We start from the raw sequence: 6,000 nt of genomic DNA, 5'->3' as shown, positions 1-6,000 counted from the left end.
AAATGCTACATTCGGAATCTGACCACTTCCCATAGGTGGCATGGCTACCACCCTGATCTTAAGCCACTAGGGTCTCTTTAATAGATTTTTTGTAATCACCTTTGACCTGGTCTTCCTGCTTCTACTCTCACCCTTTCCAGCAACAATAGCATCCTTGCTGTTTCTTCAACCTGTTAGTTACATGCTTACCTCAGGGCCTTTGCACTGGCTCTTCCCGCAGCCTGAAGAACTCTTTCCCACGATGTCCTCATCATCCCCAGCCGGCTTCTCAGTGAGCCTGCTCCATTCACCCTGTTTTTAAGTGTGACCCACCCCACTCTGAGTTTAATACTCCCAACCCTTTACCCTGTTCTATGTATTTCCAATAACAATTTTCACTTTTTCATGTACTTTATGTTATTAACTTATTTTTAAAGCTTATAGTCTGTTTCCCTCCATTGGAATATATGCTCCATGGATTTTTGCCTCTTTTTTAAAAACTTTTTTTGTTGTCTACTGTTAAATCCCCAGGACCTAGAATACCTTCAAGCATAGTACTTACTTAATAAGTATTTGTTGAAGAGTGAATGAATTATGTACAAGGAATTAGTATGGCATCTTAAAATCAATGAGGGAGATCTATATGTATTGACACAATAATCTTTAAGATATGTTTTTACATTAAAAATAAAGTTATTAGTATATATTTAAACATAAATGTATTATACATATATCTGCAAATATATGTCCATATTTACACATTATAACTTCATTTATGTTTTAAAAGCAATAAAACTGCATACATATATATATAAATGCATAAATGTTGGGAAGGCCATATTCTGGACTTACAGTAACAGTCAGTTTTTCAGAAAGGGTGAAGGAGACTTTTTTGTTTTATTCTTTATACCTCTGTAATTTCAGAACTCTATCCCACAAAAGGCTATATTCATATATTACTTGTATAATTTTTTATACAGATTTTCTAAGTTGCTATAAATTTTGAGAAAAAATTAAATACATGTGCAGGAAACCTAGCAGTCTTGTTGCATTTGCCTAGGTGAACTAACCTGGACACGTCGCTAGCAGAGAGGCTCGACCCGCTGACTGCTTCACAGTGTTGACATCTCTGACTGGCGGATGCTTCTTGCACACTTGAACTGATCCCCGCTCCCCAGTGCCACACACTTTCCCACACTAGCCTGTGATCTCCTGGGGAGCACTGCCATCGCCAGTCTCCCAGCGCAGTACTTTGGGATGAGGGGGTGCAGAGTACGTATTTAACTGAGGCAGCTCTTTCCTGTCCTCTGTGGAGTCACTCAGTGGCACCCATTTCTGGTTCATTCTGGGAGGCAGCCTTAGTTCTCTCTCTTTCCTGCAGGTGGCAGTCTTCATCGGCTTCCACTAGCCTTGCTTCTCTCTCCAGCGGTGGCTCTCAACCCCTCTGACACATGCATGCTTTTAGTAACAGTTATTTCATAACACCCCTTTATTATTCCGGAATGAAATCAATAGATTGAATAGCCCACCTAAAAATAAAACTTCAACAATCATACAACACCTTTGCTCTAATAGAAAGAGAAATAAAAGGCGAGTAATTGATAATAAAATACATGTTTTAGTAGCAAATGCATGGGGGTGATTTCACTAGATGACACCAGGCAGTAGTTAGATGCTCTGCCGGTGTCTAGTTCCACAGTGAATGCTACAGCTATGGATGCTGTCTAACATAACAGCAACATTTCATTCTGTGAAGTAACTGTCTAGAATGGTAGACAGTTCTTGGCAGACCTCTGAATAAAACAAAGTACAAACTTCCCTTAATTTATAGGCAATTTAAGTCTCCCTAAATATGTTGTATAGTAAAGCCAAGTGCCCTACTTTTACCAACCAACCTGCCAACCAAGAGGTTCTAGGCTCAGATCATTGTAAACAGGTATTTTACCTAGGCGAGAACCAGAGGTGTGGGACAAGTTCTTGTTGTTCAGGACTACACTTTATATCACCGAATGTCCACATCTCTGGGTGTCTCACCCACTAAATATCTATGGTGTTCATTCATTGTGAGTTCAGTACTGAAAAATAAATATGTCTACACATTTCCAGAATGCCCTGTAGGGGGCACTAGTGACCCCATTAAAAACTTTTGCGTTCAGGTTAACCACAATGACTTGTGGCTACTGAGACTTGGAATGTGGCTATTGCGAATAAAAAACTAAAATTTTCATTTAATTTACACATTTTAAAACTGATGCTCAACCCAGTTACTGGAAAACTTTTAAGTATGATTGGAACAACTTGGGTACGTGAATCTACTTCATCAATGATAAATTTCATAAAATCTGAATACAGATCAAATATTTCTAATAGAAAGTTAAGTGACCTAATGGAGGTGCTCTAAGTATAAAATACATAGAGGAGTTTGAAGATGGAGTAAGCAAAAAAGAATACAGAATATGTTATGAATGTCATTCTGTTGGGTTACATGTTGAAATGATAAAGTTTTGGATTGGATTAAATGCTTTTAAAATGAATTTCACTTGTTTCTTTTTGCTTTTTTAATGTTGCTACTGGAATTTTTTAAAATTTCGGTTGCACCATTTTTTAAAAATGGATATGTGGATTACATTATTTTTCTATTGGAGAATGGTGGGGTGGAGAAAACTCAGGACCAAAGTTTTACAGTGTCTAAGATCTCTTTTTCCTTTCTGTCTGATAGGAACACAGAGTGAGTCAGAAGTTGGGTTAGAAAAATTGGTTCCTTATTCTCTAGCCAGCAAACCAGGGACCGAAGGGGCAGAGTCTGGTTGGACCAGAGTCTTTGCGTTGGTAGAATAATCCCAAATGATTAATATTTAACTCGGTCCCAGATTTTGGCCTGTGGTACCTGGCACGGTCGATGTTTTTCCACTACCCTTCCCCTCTGCTGGGTCCTCTGGGATCCATCCCTTTACATTCTGACGTGCGGCCATTGGCCTGTGATACAAAGGCTTGTGCCAGCTCTGCTCAGAGGCAATGAGGAAAAGGCATTTCAAAGGACAAGGAAGATGGCTTATCTCTCCATTCCGGTGATTTACCGATAATGCAGGTGGTTAGATTTCAGAGCCAACTGGGGGGTCTCCTGTGAGGCAGAGCACAGAGAAGCAGCCGCACAGGTGGCTGAGTTACCTGCCAGCCACGGAGAGGCCTCACTCGTCATATATTCAGATGTCTGTTATGGGTTTTAGATTTTGACTCGACTGGTTAAAAGCATTTTCTTGTCCCACTTTTAAGAATTGACTATTTTCCTCCCAGGTGGTCCATTTGGTGATGCGAGCGGTGATGCGAGCAAAGCATTATTAATGGTAAGGAGCATGAACTCTGGGGTCAGACCTGGGGGAGGATGACTAGCATTTCGTGGCTGTGGGACCCTGGGCAGGTAATTGAAATCCTCTGAGCTTTAGTTTCCAGTGTTCCCATCTGTGAAATACCTTTCTCAGGTATAGCAAATGCTCAATAGCAGTAGCTGTTTTTCACTATGAAGAGGATGAGAGTAGGAGGTGGGGAGAATTTTTAAGCAGGCAAGTATCTTAGAACAGCATCACCAAGGCTATTTTTCTCAGAACACTGATCCTATGAAATAGAATTCCAACACTAAAGAGAGTTTTGTGGGCCCTACATTTTGGAAACAGTGTTTCCCCAAGTCAAGACTGACCTAGTACATTAGCATCCTTACAATCTGGGGCATCTTGCAACAAAGAAATCAGTTTAACTTAGCTGAGCCCAGCATTTCCCAAACCTATTTTATTAGGATATATTAGGATATAAAGTATGGCCCACTTTGAGCTCTGTGGGTCATACTTTGGGAAATGACGGCATGGAAGGAAATGTCCTACCCTCTAGTCAGAACTCCTTGATCCCACACTTTGAATGGGCTAGCCACTCCTCACATTGTCATGAGGGGAAACAACTGGGACAAGCCACCAGACTATGTTCCATGTCACCTAGTTCCATAACGCAAAACCCATTCCTGAAGAGATGAAGCAACCTTGGAAAATATGAGGTATGAGAGTCTCCTACAGCACTGGCTTGAACATTTCTGTTCTGATTGGTGGGGGTGGGGGGCAGGTGGGACAATTGTAAATTTAGATTTTGGTTTTCTTTTTTTTATAATGTCCCATGAACTCTCACAACTCTCTACAAATGAGTAATAATTTTCCACCATAACAATATTTCAAAAGGAAATGTCAGATGGGGTTTAAATATATACACACAACACACTTTCCCCTCCGCACAGCGATGCATGAGCAAATTAAAAGGATATGTTTAATTTATAAGCCCTACTCTGATTAGAAATGATAGATGTGGAAAGATCACTAAAGGATAATGTTCATACTCAATTTGCAATAATTGCACATTTCTTTCATCAAGACACATATTTAATATAATCTCCCAAATCTCAAAGTACACATAAAAATAAAGTTCAGTAAATGACATCAGACAGGATAGGATAAAAACTTTGCTCTTAAGAAGATTTAGAATACACTAGGGTCTAAATCAAAATGTGTAGAAGCAAACCTAGGTTCTGTGAATATTCTTGTAAGAGCATTTTTTGCCCCTAATTTTTATTATAAACATTTCAAACATAAAAAATTAGACTAGTAAACAACTATCAAGAATTATTAACATTTTTCCATGTTTATTTCATATGTGTGCATATATAAACTTTTTCATGATACTTTACCTTAAATATTTCAGCATTTATCCCCCACAAAAAGGACATTCTACCTCATAATCACATGGCATTATTTTGCCTAAGAAAATTAACAACAATTCTCTGGTTGCTGCTAATACTAACTCTAGAGTCAGGTTTCTGCAGGAACTGACCAAGATTTGCATATTATATTTGGTTATATCTCTTTAAGTCTAAAACATTCCTCTCACCCCAGCATTTCCCTCCAGGATACTGGCTTTTTGGTGAGACCAGTTGTCTCTTTCGTAGGATGTCTCCCACGGTAGTTTCATCCGTCTATCCGGCTGTTTCCTCTTAGGGTCTTTTGGCTCATTCTTCTAGCTCCTGTGCTTCCTGGAAACTAAAAGTTAGGTCTAAAGTCTTGATTAGATGAATATTGAACATTTTGGACCAGAAGGTCTCATCAGCGAGGCTGATTATTTGTTCTGCTGTCCCAGCGTAACTGTAAGGAGTGCCTGTCTTTGCAAGAATGCCCTGGTTTGGACAGCTCATCTGTAAATAAGGCATCACATTAGGTGACACAGAATGTCAGTTTGTCTTACCATCAGGGGCACTATGTCTAATCCCTTGGCTAGATGTCCATGAGAGCTTTTAAAAATGAATGAGACCCCAAATAAGATTATAGATGGATTGATTTGGTTACACAAGTCATCTCTACTTTCAATAACTCATCAAGATTTTCTGCAAGTGGGTGCAGTGGTGAGTCAATGATTCTACCTTAAGTTTGATTTAAGTCAAAGTCATTTCTTTTTGTATTTAAAATGGTATAAAAATGCATTTTAAACAATAAAATATGATTTTTTATTATTTGAATTTGACCAAAGGACAAATGGCAGAACATTGAAGATTTAATTTTCTCCAGAAAATTGCATAAATTCATCTGTATTTTAAAATGTTAGATATAGTTTATTTGAAAAAATACTGTGTTTTCTAATATTAAAATCAATACTAGCTCATGGGAAATTTAGAAAAATATATAACAGTATGAAAAAATAAAAATCACTAATCACCTTCTTAGAAACACTGTTAACATTTTAATGTATTTACTTTGAGTCTTCTTCTCCTATACAGTTTTACATACAGAATTCTGAATCACATGACAAAAAAAAAGTTGTGTTATTCCTTTCCTCACTTAATTTGTATCAGAAGTATTTTGCATATTATTTCAAACTCTTTGTCTTTTTAAAAAGACTACATAATCTTTCACATTGTAGAATTCCTACTGTTGAACATTGAAGATATTTTTTCCATTTTTTTCTATTATGAATAATGTTATGGAGAACACATTT

Source organism: Phyllostomus discolor, chromosome 13, assembly GCF_004126475.2.
Source record: "Phyllostomus discolor isolate MPI-MPIP mPhyDis1 chromosome 13, mPhyDis1.pri.v3, whole genome shotgun sequence".
NCBI lineage: Eukaryota > Metazoa > Chordata > Mammalia > Chiroptera > Phyllostomidae > Phyllostomus > Phyllostomus discolor.
Note: the sequence above shows the minus strand (reverse complement) of the source record.